Consider the following 18,320-nt stretch of genomic DNA (forward strand, 5'->3'; position numbering starts at 1 on the left):
AACACCTGACTAATAACACCTGACTAATAACATCTGATTACCAAACACCTGACTAATAACATCTGATTACCAAACACCTGACTAATAACATCTGATTACCAAGCACCAGACTAATAACATCTGGTTACCAAGCACCTGACTAATAACATCTGATTACCAAGCACCTGACTAATAACATCTGATTACCAAGCACCTGACTAATAACATCTGATTACCAAGCACCTGACTAATAACATCTGATTACCAAGCACCTGACTAATAACATCTGACTAATAACACCTGACTAATAACATCTGACTAATAACATCTGATTACCAAACACCTGACTAATAACATCTGACTAATAACATCTGACTAATAACATCTGATTACCAAACGCCTGACTAATATCTGATTACCAAACACCTGACTAATAACACCTGACTAATAACATCTGACTAATAACATCTGATTACCAAACACCTGACTAATAACATCTGATTACCAAGCACCTGACTAATAACATCTGATTACCAAACACCTGACTAATAACATCTGATTACCAAACACCTGACTAATAACATCTGATTACCAAACACCTGACTAATAACATCTGATTACCAAGCACCTGACTAATAACATCTGATTACCAAACACCTGACTAATAACATCTGATTACCAAACACCTGACTAATAACATCTGATTACCAAGCACCTGACTAATAACATCTGATTACCAAACACCTGACTAATAACATCTGATTACCAAACACCTGACTAATAACATCTGATTACCAAACACCTGACTAATAACATCTGATTACCAAACACCTGACTAATAACATCTGATTACCAAACACCTGACTAATAACATCTGATTACCAAGCACCTGACTAATAACATCTGATTACCAAACACCTGACTAATAACATCTGACTAATAACACCTGACTAATAACATCTGACTAATAACATCTGACTAATAACACCTGACTAATAACATCTGATTACCAAACACCTGACTAATAACATCTGACTAATAACACCTGACTAATAACATCTGATTACCAAGCACCTGACTAATAACATCTGATTACCAAACACCTGACTAATAACATCTGATTACCAAACACCTGACTAATAACACCTGACTAATAACATCTGATTACCAAGCACCTGACTAATAACATCTGATTACCAAACACCTGACTAATAACATCTGATTACCAAACACCTGACTAATAACACCTGACTAATAACATCTGATTACCAAACACCTGACTAATAACATCTGATTACCAAGCACCTGACTAATAACATCTGATTACCAAACACCTGACTAATAACATCTGATTACCAAGCACCTGACTAATAACACCTGATTACCAAACACCTGACTAATAACACCTGACTAATAACATCTGATTACCAAGCACCTGACTAATAACACATGATTACCAAGCACCTGACTAATAACATCTGACTAATAACATCTGATTACCAAACACCTGACTAATAACACCTGACTAATAACATCTGATTACCAAGCACCTGACTAATAACATCTGATTACCAAACACCTGACTAATAACATCTGATTACCAAACACCTGACTAATAACACCTGACTAATAACACCTGGCTAATAACATCTGATTACCAAGCACCTGACTAATAACATCTGATTACCAAACACCTGACTAATAACATCTGATTACCAAACACCTGACTAATAACATCTGATTACCAAGCACCTGACTAATAACATCTGACTAATAACATCTGATTACCAAACACCTGACTAATAACATCTGACTAATAACACCTGACTAATAACATCTGATTACCAAACACCTGACTAATAACATCTGATTACCAAGCACCTGACTAATAACATCTGATTACCAAACACCTGACTAATAACATCTGATTACCAAGCACCTGACTAATAACATCTGATTACCAAGCACCTGACTAATAACATCTGACTAATAACATCTGATTACCAAACACCTGACTAATAACATCTGTTGGTTACCAAGCACCTGACTAATAACACCTGACTAATAACATCTGACTAATAACATCTGATTACCAAGCACCTGACTAATAACATCTGATTACCAAAGACCTGACTAATAACATCTGATTACCAAGCACCTGGCTAATAACATCTGATTACCAAACACCTGACTAATAACACCTGACTAATAACATCTGACTAATAACATCTGACTAATAACATCTGACTAATAACATCTGATTACCAAACACCTGACTAATAACACCTGACTAATAACATCTGATTACCAAACACCTGACTAATAACACCTGACTAATAACATCTGACTAATAACATCTGACTAATAACATCTGATTACCAAACACCTGACTAATAACATCTGATTACCAAGCACCTGACTAATAGCACCTGACTAATAACACCTGACTAATAACATCTGACTAATAACATCTGATTACCAAACACCTGACTAATAACATCTGACTAATAACATCTGACTAATAACATCTGACTAATAACATCTGACTAATAACATCTGACTAATAACATCTGACTAATAACATCTGACTAATAACATCTGACTAATAGCACCTGACTAATAACACCTGACTAATAACACCTGACTAATAACATCTGATTACCAAACACCAGACTAATAACATCTGATTACCAAACACCTGACTAATAACATCTGATTACCAAACACCTGACTAATAACATCTGATTACCAAACACCTGACTAATAACATCTGATTACCAAGCACCTGACTAATAACACCTGACTAATAACACCTGACTAATAACATCTGATTACCAAACACCTGACTAATAACATCTGATTACCAAACACCTGACTAATAACATCTGATTACCAAGCACCAGACTAATAACATCTGGTTACCAAGCACCTGACTAATAACATCTGATTACCAAGCACCTGACTAATAACATCTGATTACCAAGCACCAGACTAATAACACCTGACTAATAACACCTGATTACCAAGCACCTGACTAATAACATCTGATTACCAAGCACCAGACTAATAACACCTGACTAATAACATCTGATTACCAAGCACCTGACTAATAACATCTGACTAATAACATCTGATTACCAAACACCTGACTAATAACACCTGACTAATAACATCTGATTACCAAGCACCTGACTAATAACACCTGACTAATAACATCTGATTACCAAACACCTGACTAATAACATCTGATTACCAAACACCTGACTAATAACACCTGACTAATAACATCTGATTACCAAACACCTGGCTAATAACATCTGATTACCAAACACCTGACTAATAACACCTGACTAATAACATCTGATTACCAAGCACCTGACTAATAACATCTGACTAATAACATCTGATTACCAAGCACCTGACTAATAACACCTGACTAATAACACCTGACTAATAACACCTGACTAATAACACCTGACTAATAACATCTGACTAATAACATCTGATTACCAAGCACCTGACTAATAACACCTGACTAATAACATCTGACTAATAACATCTGATTACCAAGCACCTGACTAATAACACCTGACTAATAACATCTGACTAATAACATCTGATTACCAAGCACCTGACTAATAACACCTGACTAATAACACCTGACTAATAACATCTGATTACCAAACACCTGACTAATAACACCTGACTAATAACATCTGACTAATAACATCTGATTACCAAACACCTGACTAATAACACCTGACTAATAACACCTGACTAATAACACCTGACTAATAACACCTGACTAATAACATCTGATTACCAAACACCTGACTAATAACACCTGACTAATAACATCTGACTAATAACACCTGACTAATAACACCTGACTAATAACACCTGACTAATAACATCTGATTACCAAGCACCTGACTAATAACACCTGACTAATAACATCTGACTAATAACATCTGATTACCAAGCACCTGACTAATAACATCTGATTACCAAACACCTGACTAATAACATCTGATTACCAAACACCTGACTAATAACACCTGACTACCAAACACCTGACTAATAACATCTGATTACCAAACACCTGACTAATAACACCTGACTAATAACACCTGACTAATAACATCTGATTACCAAGCACCTGACTAATAACACCTGACTAATAACACCTGACTAATAACACCTGACTAATAACACCTGACTAATAACATCTGATTACCAAACACCTGACTAATAACATCTGATTACCAAACACCTGACTAATAACACCTGACTAATAACATCTGATTACCAAACACCTGACTAATAACATCTGATTACCAAGCACCTGACTAATAACATCTGGTTACCAAGCACCTGACTAATAACACCTGATTACCAAGCACCTGACTAATAACATCTGATTACCAAGCACCTGACTAATAACATCTGATTACCAAACACCTGACTAATAACATCTGATTACCAAGCACCTGACTAATAACATCTGATTACCAAGCACCTGACTAATAACATCTGATTACCAAGCACCTGACTAATAACATCTGATTACCAAACACCTGACTAATAACATCTGACTAATAACATCTGACTAATAACACCTGACTAATAACATCTGATTACCAAGCACCTGACTAATAACATCTGATTACCAAACACCTGACTAATAACATCTGATTACCAAGCACCTGACTAATAACATCTGATTACCAAACACCTGACTAATAACATCTGATTACCAAGCACCTGACTAATAACACCTGATTACCAAGCACCTGACTAATAACACCTGACTAATAACACCTGACTAATAACACCTGACTAATAACACCTGACTAATAACATCTGATTACCAAGCACCTGACTAATAACATCTGATTACCAAGCACCTGACTAATAACACCTGACTAATAACACCTGACTAATAACACCTGACTAATAACACCTGACTAATAACATCTGATTACCAAGCACCTGACTAATAACATCTGATTACCAAACACCTGACTAATAACATCTGGTTACCAAGCACCTGACTAATAACATCTGATTACCAAGCACCTGACTAATAACATCTGATTACCAAACACCTGACTAATAACATCTGATTACCAAGCACCTGACTAATAACATCTGACTAATAACATCTGATTACCAAACACCTGACTAATAACACCTGATTACCAAACACCTGACTAATAACACCTGATTACCAAGCACCTGACTAATAACACCTGACTAATAACACCTGACTAATAACACCTGACTAATAACACCTGACTAATAACATCTGATTACCAAGCACCTGACTAATAACATCTGATTACCAAACACCTGACTAATAACATCTGGTTACCAAGCACCTGACTAATAACACCTGACTAATAACACCTGACTAATAACATCTGATTACCAAACACCTGACTAATAACACCTGATTACCAAACACCTGACTAATAACATCTGACTAATAACATCTGATTACCAAACACCTGACTAATAACACCTGATTACCAAACACCTGACTAATAACACCTGATTACCAAGCACCTGACTAATAACACATGATTACCAAGCACCTGACTAATAACACCTGATTACCAAACACCTGACTAATAACACATGATTACCAAGCACCTGACTAATAACACCTGACTAATAACATCTGATTACCAAACACCTGGCTAATAACATCTGATTACCAAACATCTGACTAATAACATCTGATTACCAAGCACCTGACTAATAACATCTGATTACCAAACACCTGACTAATAACATCTGATTTGGATTAGACTCTAGGATACAAACCTTCACCTCAGCTAACTGGAAGGAGAGAGGAGAGGATAGAGAGGTAAAGGAGAGAGAGAGGATGGAGAGAGGAGAGGAGGGAAGAGGAGAGAGAGGATGGAGAGAGGAGAGGAGGGAAGAGGAGAGAGAGGGAGAGGATGGAGAGAGGAGAGGAGGGAAGAGGAGAGAGAGGATGGAGAGAGGAGAGGAGGGAAGAGGAGAGAGAGGGAGAGGATGGAGAGAGGAGAGGAGGGAAGAGGAGAGAGAGGATGGAGAGAGGAGAGGATGGAGAGAGGAGAGGAGGGAAGAGGAGAGAGAGGGAGAGTATGGAAAGAGGGAAGGAGGATTAGATAGAGAAGAGGTAAAGGAGAGAGAGGGAAGAGGAGAGAGAGGGAGAGGATGGAGAGAGGAGAGGAGGGAAGAGGAGAGAGAGGATGGAGAGAGGAGAGGAGGGAAGAGGGAGAGTATGGAGAGAGGAGAGGAGGGAAGAGGAGAGAGAGGGAGAGGATGGAAAGAGAGAAGAGGAGAAGAGAGAAGAGGAGAAGAGAGAAGAGGAGAAGAGAGAAGAGGAGAAGAGAGAAGAGGAGATAGGGAGAGGATGGAAAGAAAGAAGAGGAGAGAGGAAAGAGGAGAGAGAGGATGGAGAGAGGAGAGGAGGGAAGAGGAGAGAGAGGATGGAGAGAGGAGAGGAGGGAAGAGGAGAGGATGGAGAGAGGAGAGGAGGGAAGAGGAGAGAGGAGAGGAGGGAAGAGGAGAGAGGATGGAAAGGGAGAAGAGGAGAGAGAGGATGGAAAGAGAGAGGATGGAAAGAGAGAAGAGGAGAGAGGAAAGAGAGAGAGGGAAGAGAGAAAGGAGAGAGAGAAGAGGAGAGAGAGGTAGAGGATGGAAAGAGGGAAGAGGAGAGAGTGAGGGAAGAAAGAGGGAAGAGGAGAGAGGGAGAGGTAAAGGAGAGAGAGGGAAGAGGAGAGAGAGGGATGGAGAGAGAGAAGAAGAGAGAGAGGTAGAGGAGGGATGGAGGATTAGATAGAGAATAAAGGAGAGATACAGCAGAGCGAATACCTTAACTTGTTTCCTGCGGTTCTCGTTCTCATCCAGCGGCTGTCTGACGACGATGGGCTCACGCACCTCCGAGATCACCTCCGCCACCTGGTGCGCACACACAGGTTAAAACTTTCACTACACCTTTATCTACTGTGTGTGTGTGTGTGTGTGTAACCTACGGTCTGAATGCGTCTGTGGTCGTCAGGTATCAGGGTCAGTAGTTTCTCTGTCAGCAGAGAGACCAGAGAGGGAGGAGTCTGAGGTAGGACCAGCATCTCCTGTAACACAGCCACCACACGCTTCCTACACGCACACACACACACACACACACACACACACACACACACACACACACAGAGAGTTACATGAACACTTTCTGTAGCACCATATACAAGGAGAAAGATAAACCTGATTAACTTCCTGCCCGACTAGACGCACTGTCGTTGAATCAACCAATGGTTGTGTACCACGTTATCGACTGAGATCAGATTACGACATCATCTGATGTGATAAATATCTATCCAGGCATCTGTTATGTAGTCAAGCACGAACTCAACCACTGATGGCTACATTACCTCCCCCACCCATCCTCTACTCCTCCACCTCTCTCACCCACCCCCTCCTCTCACCCATCACCTCCTCCTCCTCATCACCCACCCCTCCCCCATCACCCACCCCTCCCCCATCCCCCACCCATCCTCTACTCCTCCACCTCTCTCACCCACCCCCTCCTCATCACCCACCACCTCATCACCCACCCTCCCCCATCACCCACCCATCCCCTCCCCCATCACCCCTCCCCTCCTCCCATCCCCCTCCCCTCCTCCCATCCCCTCTTCTCACCTTCCTCCCTCTTCATTGGTATCCAGACAGCCGGTGAGGTGGATGAGTTGTTGAGAGATGAACTCTTTAGTCATCACCAGCTCCAGCTGAGCAAAGTCTCCTTTCTGCTCTTCAGACAACACCGGGACACACTTCACATACCTGGTATTACACATTAATAAGTTACCATACCTGGTATTATAACAGTTACCATACCTGGTATTACCCAGTAATAACAGTTACCATACCTGGTATTATAACAGTTACCATACCTGGTATTATAACAGTTACCATACCTGGTATTATAACAGTATTACCATACCTGGTATTATAACAGTTACCATACCTGGTATTATAACAGTTACCATACCTGGTATTATAACAATTACCATACCTGGTATTATAACAGTTACCATACCTGGTATTATAACAGTTACCATACCTGGTATTATAACAGTTACCATACCATACCTGGTATTATAACAGTTACCATACCTGGTATTATAACAGTTACCATACCTGGTATTATAACAGTTACCATACCTGGTATTATAACAGTTACCATACCTGGTATTATAACAGTTACCATACCTGGTATTATAACAGTTACCATACCTGGTATTATAACAGTTACCATACCTGGTATTATAACAGTTACCATACCTGGTATTATAACAGTTACCATACCTGGTATTATAACAGTTACCATACCTGGTATTATAACAGTTACCATACCTGGTATTATAACAGTTACCATACCTGGTATTATAACATACCTGGTATTATAACAGTTACCATACCTGGTATTATAACAGTTACCATACCTGGTATTATAACAATTACCATACCTGGTATTACCCAGTAATAACAGTTACCATACCTGGTATTATAACAGTTACCATACCTGGTATTATAACAGTTACCATACCTGGTATTATAACAGTTACCATACCTGGTATTATCCAGTAATAACAGTTACCATACCTGGTATTATAACAGTTACCATACCTGGTATTATAACAGTTACCATACCTGGTATTATAACAGTTACCATACCTGGTATTATAACAGTTACCATACCTGGTATTATAACAGTTACCATACCTGGTATTATAACAGTTACCATACCTGGTATTATAACAGTTACCATACCTGGTATTATAACAGTTACCATACCTGGTATTATAACAGTTACCATACCTGGTATTATAACAGTTACCATACCTGGTATTATAACAGTTACCATACCTGGTATTATAACAGTTACCATACCTGGTATTATAACAGTTACCATACCTGGTATTATAACAGTTACCATACCTGGTATTATAACAGTTACCATACCTGGTATTATAACAGTTACCATACCTGGTATTATAACAGTTACCATACCTGGTATTAACCAGTAATAACACTTCATATACCTGGTATTATAACAGTTACCATACCTGGTATTATAACAGTTACCATACCTGGTATTATAACAGTTACCATACCTGGTATTATAACAGTTACCATACCTGGTATTATAACAATTACCATACCTGGTATTACCCAGTAATAACAGTTACCATACCTGGTATTATAACAGTTACCATACCTGGTATTATAACAGTTACCATACCTGGTATTATAACAGTTACCATACCTGGTATTATAACAGTTACCATACCTGGTATTATAACAGTTACCATACCTGGTATTATAACAGTTACCATACCTGGTATTATAACAGTTACCATACCTGGTATTATAACAGTTACCATACCTGGTATTATCCAGTAATAACAGTTACCATACCTGGTATTATAACAGTTACCATACCTGGTATTATAACAGTTACCATACCTGGTATTATAACAGTTACCATACCTGGTATTATAACAGTTACCATACCTGGTATTATAACAGTTACCATACCTGGTATTATAACAGTTACCATACCTGGTATTATAACAGTTACCATACCTGGTATTATAACAGTTACCATACCTGGTATTATAACAGTTACCATACCTGGTATTATAACAGTTACCATACCTGGTATTATAACAGTTACCATACCTGGTATTATAACAGTTACCATACCTGGTATTATAACAGTTACCATACCTGGTATTATAACAGTTACCATACCTGGTATTATAACAGTTACCATACCTGGTATTATAACAGTTACCATACCTGGTATTAACCAGTAATAACACTTCATATACCTGGTATTATAACAGTTACCATACCTGGTATTATAACAGTTACCATACCTGGTATTATAACAGTTACCATACCTGGTATTATAACAGTTACCATACCTGGTATTATAACAGTTACCATACCTGGTATTATAACAGTTACCATACCTGGTATTATAACAGTTACCATACCTGGTATTATAACAGTTACCATACCTGGTATTATAACAGTTACCATACCTGGTATTATAACAGTTACCATACCTGGTATTATAACAGTTACCATACCTGGTATTATAACAGTTACCATACCTGGTATTATAACAGTTACCATACCTGGTATTATAACAGTTACCATACCTGGTATTATAACAGTTACCATACCTGGTATTATAACAGTTACCATACCTGGTATTACCCAGTAATAACAGTTACCATACCTGGTATTATAACAGTTACCATACCTGGTATTATAACAGTTACCATACCTGGTATTATAACAGTTACCATACCTGGTATTATAACAGTTACCATACCTGGTATTACCCAGTAATAACAGTTACCATACCTGGTATTATAACAGTTACCATACCTGGTATTACACATTAGTTATAACACTTCATATACCTGGTATTACACATTAGTTATAACACTTCATATACCTGGTATTACACATTAGTTATAAGACTTCATATACCTGGTATTACACATTAGTTATAAGACTTCATATACCTGGTATTACACATTAGTTATAACACTTCATATACCTGGTATTACACATTAGTTATAACACTTCATATACCTGGTATTACACATTAGTTATAACACTTCATATACCTGGTATTACACATTAGTTATAACACTTCATATACCTGGTATTACACAGTTATAACACTTCATATACCTGGTATTACACATTAGTTATAACACTTCATATACCTGGTATTACACATTAGTTATAACACTTCATATACCTGGTATTACACATCAGTTATAACACTTCATATACCTGGTATTACACAGTATTAGTTATAACACTTCATATACCTGGTATTACACATTAGTTATAACACTTCATATACCTGGTATTACACATTAGTTATAACACTTCATATACCTGGTATTACACATTAGTTATAACACTTCATATACCTGGTATTACACAGTATTAGTTATAAGACTTCATATACCTGGTATTACACATCAGTTATAACACTTCATATACCTGGTATTACACAGTAATAGTTATAAGACTTCATATACCTGGTATTACACATTAGTTATAACACTTCATATACCTGATATTACACAGTTATAACACTTCATATACCTGGTATTACACAGTACTAGTTATAACACTTCATATACCTGGTATTACACATCAGTTATAACACTTCATATACCTGGTATTACACATTAGTTATAACACTTCATATACCTGGTATTACACAGTAATAGTTATAAAACTTCATATACCTGGTATTACACATTAGTTATAACACTTCATATACCTGGTATTACACATTAGTTATAACACTTCATATACCTGGTATTACACATTAGTTATAACACTTCATATACCTGGTATTACACAGTATTAGTTATAAGACTTCATATACCTGGTATTACACATTAGTTATAACACTTCATATACCTGATATTACACAGTTATAACACTTCATATACCTGGTATTACACAGTACTAGTTATAACACTTCATATACCTGGTATTACACATCAGTTATAACACTTCATATACCTGGTATTACACATTAGTTATAACACTTCATATACCTGGTATTACACATTAGTTATAACACTTCATATACCTGGTATTACACATTAGTTATAACACTTCATATACCTGGTATCACACATTAGTTATAACACTTCATATACCTGGTATTACACATTAGTTATACCACTTCATATACCTGGTATTACACAGTTATAACACTTCATATACCTGGTATTACACAGTAATAACACTTCATATACCTGGTATTACACAGTATTAGTTATAACACTTCATATACCTGGTATTACACATCAGTTATAACACTTCATATACCTGGTATTACACATCAGTTATAACACTTCATATACCTGGTATTACACAGTATTAGTTATAACACTTCATATACCTGGTATTACACAGTACTAGTTATAACACTTCATATACCTGGTATTACACATTAGTTATAACACTTCATATACCTGGTATTACACATTAGTTATAACACTTCATATACCTGGTATTACACATTAGTTATAACACTTCATATACCTGGTATTAACCAGTTATAACACTTCATATACCTGGTATTACACATTAGTTATAACACTTCATATACCTGGTATTAACCAGTTATAACACTTCATATACCTGGTATTAACCAGTTATAACACTTCATATACCTGGTATCACACAGTTATATAATAGTTAACGCTTCACACTCAGTGTCATGCCATGAACAATCCATAAGGAGTTGGTAAGAGAGCACAAACTGACTGGCACCCAGGCTACCTTGACATATCTACATGTTATACACACACACACACACACGACACACGACATAACCAGAAAGGTAGGTGGACAACTGTTATAACAACTGCTCATCCAACATCTCATTCCAAACGGGTACTGAGGTTGGGGGCGATTAGGCCTGGCCCTGCAGTAGGCTTTCCAATTCATCCCAAAGGTGTTCGATTATATACAAATATACATCAGTTAACACTACTACACTGTCTTCATATACCAGTTATAACATGTTACCACTACTACACTGTCTTCATATACCAGTTATAACATGTTACCACTACTACACTGTCTTCATATACCAGTTATAACATGTTAACACTACTACACTGTCTTCATATACCAGTTATAACATGTTACTACTACTACACTGTCTTCATATACCAGTTATAACATGTTACTACTACTACACTGTCTTCATATACCAGTTATAACATGTTACTACTACTACACTGTCTTCATATACCAGTTATAACATGTTAACACTACTACACTGTCTTCATATACCAGTTATAACATGTTAACACTACTACACTGTCTTCATATACCAGTTATAACATGTTACCACTACTACACTGTCTTCATATACCAGTTATAACATGTTACTACTACTACACTGTCTTCATATACCAGTTATAACATGTTACTACTACTACACTGTCTTCATATACCAGTTATAACATGATACCACTACTACACTGTCTTCATATACCAGTTATAACATGTTACCACTACTACACTGTCTTCATATACCAGTTATAACATGTTACCACTACTACACTGTCTTCATATACCAGTTATAACATGTTAACCCTACTACACTGTCTTCATATACCAGTTATAACATATTACCACTACTACACTGTCTTCATATACCAGTTATAACATGTTACCACTACACTGTCTTCATATACCAGTTATAACATGTTACTACTACACTGTCTTCATATACCAGTTATAACATGTTACTACTACTACACTGTCTTCATATACCAGTTATAACATGTTACTACTACTACACTGTCTTCATATACCAGTTATAACAGGTTAACACTACTACACTGTCTTCATATACCAGTTATAACATGTTACTACTACACTGTCTTCATATACCAGTTATAACATGTTACTACTACTACACTGTCTTCATATACCAGTTATAACATGTTAACACTACACTGTCTTCATATACCAGTTATAACATGTTACTACTACTACACTGTCTTCATATACCAGTTATAACATGTTACCACTACTACACTGTCTACATATACCAGTTATAACATGTTAACACTACTACACTGTCTTCATATACCAGTTATAACATGTTAACACTACACTGTCTTCATATACCAGTTATAACATGTTACTACTACTACACTGTCTTCATATACCAGTTATAACATGTTACCACTACTACACTGTCTACATATACCAGTTATAACATGTTAACACTACTACACTGTCTTCATATACCAGTTATAACATGTTAACACTACTACACTGTCTTCATATACCAGTTATAACATGTTAACACTACACTGTCTTCATATACCAGTTATAACATGTTACTACTACTACACTGTCTTCATATACCAGTTATAACATGTTAACACTACACTGTCTTCATATACCAGTTATAACATGTTACCACTACTACACTGTCTTCATATACCAGTTATAACATGTTACCACTACTACACTGTCTTCATATACCAGTTATAACATGTTACCACTACTACACTGTCTTCATATACCAGTTATAACATGTTACCACTACTACACTGTCTTCATATACCAGTTATAACATGTTACCACTACTACACTGTCTTCATATACCAGTTATAACATGTTACCACTACTACACTGTCTTCATATACCAGTTATAACATGTTACCACTACTACACTGTCTTCATATACCAGTTATAACATGTTACCACTACTACACTGTCTTCATATACCAGTTATAACATGTTAACACTACTACACTGTCTTCATATACCAGTTATAACATGTTACTACTACTACACTGTCTTCATATACCAGTTATAACATGTTACTACTACACTGTCTTCATATACCAGTTATAACATGTTAACACTACTACACTGTCTTCATATACCAGTTATAACATGTTACCACTACAACACTGTCTTCATATACCAGTTATAACATGTTACTACTACTACACTGTCTTCATATACCAGTTATAACATGTTACCACTACTACACTGTCTTCATATACCAGTTATAACATGTTACCACTACTACACTGTCTTCATATACCAGTTATAACATGTTACTACTACTACACTGTCTTCATATACCAGTTATAACATGTTACTACTACACTGTCTACATATACCAGTTATAACATGTTAACACTACTACACTGTCTTCATATACCAGTTATAACATGTTACCACTACTACACTGTCTTCATATACCAGTTATAACATGTTACCACTACACTGTCTTCATATACCAGTTATAACATGTTTACTACTACACTGTCTTCATATACCAGTTATAACATGTTAACACTACTACACTGTCTTCATATACCAGTTATAACATGTTACTACTACTACACTGTCTTCATATACCAGTTATAACATGTTACCACTACTACACTGTCTTCATATACCAGTTATAACATGTTACCACTACTACACTGTCTTCATATACCAGTTATAACATGTTAACACTACTACACTGTCTTCATATACCAGTTATAACATGTTACCACTACTACACTGTCTTCATATACCAGTTATAACATGTTACCACTTACACTGTCTTCATATACCAGTTATAACATGTTACTACTACTACACTGTCTTCATATACCAGTTATAACATGTTAACACTACTACACTGTCTTCATATACCAGTTATAACATGTTACCACTACTACACTGTCTTCATATACCAGTTATAACATGTTACTACTACTACACTGTCTTCATATACCAGTTATAACATGTTAACACTACTACACTGTCTACATATACCAGTTATAACATGTTACTACTACTACACTGTCTTCATATACCAGTTATAACATGTTACTACTACTACACTGTCTTCATATACCAGTTATAACATGTTACTACTACTACACTGTCTTCATATACCAGTTATAACATGTTACTACTACTACACTGTCTTCATATACCAGTTATAACATGTTACTACTACTACACTGTCTTCATATACCAGTTATAACATGTTACCACTACTACACTGTCTTCATATACCAGTTATAACATGTTAATACTACTACACTGTCTTCATATACCAGTTATAACATGTTAATACTACACTGTCTTCATATACCAGTTATAACATGTTAATACTACTACACTGTCTTCATATACCAGTTATAACATGTTACCACTACTACACTGTCTTCATATACCAGTTATAACATGTTAATACTACTACACTGTCTTCATATACCAGTTATAACATGTTACCACTACTACACTGTCTTCATATACCAGTTATAACATGTTACTACTACACTGTCTTCATATACCAGTTATAACATGTTACCACTACTACACTGTCTTCATATACCAGTTATAACATGTTACTACTACAGTTATAACTACTACACTGTCTTCATATACCAGTTATAACATGTTAATACTACACTGTCTTCATATACCAGTTATAACATGTTACCACTACTACACTGCCTTCATATACCAGTTATAACATGTTACCACTACTACACTGTCTTCATATACCAGTTATAACATGTTACCACTACTACACTGTCTTCATATACCAGTTATAACATGTTTACTACTACACTGTCTTCATATACCAGTTATAACATGTTACCACTACTACACTGTCTTCATATACCAGTTATAACATGTTAATACTACTAGTCTTCATATATCAGTTATAACATGTTACCACTACTACACTGCCTTCATATACCAGTTATAACATGTTACTACTACTACACTGTCTTCATATACCAGTTATAACATGTTAACACTACTACACTGTCTTCATATACCAGTTATAACATGTTAACACTACTACACTGTCTTCATATACCAGTTATAACATGTTACCACTACTACACTGTCTTCATATACCAGTTATAACATGTTACTACTACTACACTGTCTTCATATACCAGTTATAACATGTTACTACTACTACACTGTCTTCATATACCAGTTATAACATGATACCACTACTACACTGTCTTCATATACCAGTTATAACATGTTACCACTACTACACTGTCTTCATATACCAGTTATAACATGTTACCACTACTACACTGTCTTCATATACCAGTTATAACATGTTAACCCTACTACACTGTCTTCATATACCAGTTATAACATATTACCACTACTACACTGTCTTCATATACCAGTTATAACATATTACCACTACTACACTGTCTTCATATACCAGTTATAACATGTTACCACTACTACACTGTCTACATATACCAGTTATAACATGTTAACACTACTACACTGTCTTCATATACCAGTTATAACATGTTACTACTACACTGTCTTCATATACCAGTTATAACATGTTACTACTACTACACTGTCTTCATATACCAGTTATAACATGTTACTACTACTACACTGTCTTCATATACCAGTTATAACAGGTTAACACTACTACACTGTCTTCATATACCAGTTATAACATGTTACTACTACACTGTCTTCATATACCAGTTATAACATGTTACTACTACTACACTGTCTTCATATACCAGTTATAACATGTTACTACTACTACACTGTCTTCATATACCAGTTATAACATGTTACTACTACTACACTGTCTTCATATACCAGTTATAACATGTTACTACTACTACACTGTCTTCATATACCAGTTATAACATGTTACTACTACTACACTGTCTTCATATACCAGTTATAACATGTTACTACTACTACACTGTCTTCATATACCAGTTATAACATGTTAATACTACACTGTCTTCATATACCAGTTATAACATGTTACCACTACTACACTGTCTTCATATACCAGTTATAACATGTTACTACTACACTACTACACTGTCTTCATATACCAGTTATAACATGTTAATACTACACTGTCTTCATATACCAGTTATAACATGTTACCACTACTACACTGCCTTCATATACCAGTTATAACATGTTACTACTACTACACTGTCTTCATATACCAGTTATAACATGTTACTACTACTACACTGTCTTCATATACCAGTTATAACATGTTACTACTACTACACTGTCTTCATATACCAGTTATAACATGTTACTACTACTACACTGTCTTCATATACCAGTTATAACATGTTACTACTACTACACTGTCTTCATATACCAGTTATAACATGTTAATACTACACTGTCTTCATATACCAGTTATAACATGTTACCACTACTACACTGTCTTCATATACCAGTTATAACATGTTACTACTACACTACTACACTGTCTTCATATACCAGTTATAACATGTTAATACTACACTGTCTTCATATACCAGTTATAACATGTTACCACTACTACACTGCCTTCATATACCAGTTATAACATGTTACCACTACTACACTGTCTTCATATACCAGTTATAACATGTTACCACTACTACACTGTCTTCATATACCAGTTATAACATGTTAACACTACTACACTGTCTTCATATACCAGTTATAACATGTTACCACTACTACACTGTCTTCATATACCAGTTATAACTTGTTAATGTAGGTATATATCAGTTATAACATGTTACCACTACTACACTGTCTTCATATACCAGTTATATAACATGTTACCACTACTACACTGTCTTCATATACCAGTTATAACATGTTACCACTACTACACTGTCTTCATATACCAGTTATAACATGTTACCACTACTACACTGTCT

At 35.8% G+C, this 18,320-nt stretch overlaps 1 long non-coding RNA gene across 1 annotated transcript; it reads right to left on the minus strand.

Moving 5' to 3' along the window:
- Positions 1-6,824: 6,824 nt before the first annotated feature.
- LOC135567050 (uncharacterized) lies at positions 6,825-7,931 on the minus strand. The gene is made up of 3 exons (XR_010462247.1): positions 7,672-7,931; positions 7,008-7,131; positions 6,825-6,933 (listed from the first exon to the last, which is right to left on the minus strand). It is a non-coding gene; the product is annotated as an uncharacterized LOC135567050 (long non-coding RNA).
- Positions 7,932-18,320: the final 10,389 nt, after the last annotated feature.

This window comes from Oncorhynchus nerka, unplaced genomic scaffold (assembly GCF_034236695.1).
Source record: "Oncorhynchus nerka isolate Pitt River unplaced genomic scaffold, Oner_Uvic_2.0 unplaced_scaffold_2657, whole genome shotgun sequence".
Classification (NCBI taxonomy): Eukaryota; Metazoa; Chordata; class Actinopteri; order Salmoniformes; family Salmonidae; genus Oncorhynchus; species Oncorhynchus nerka.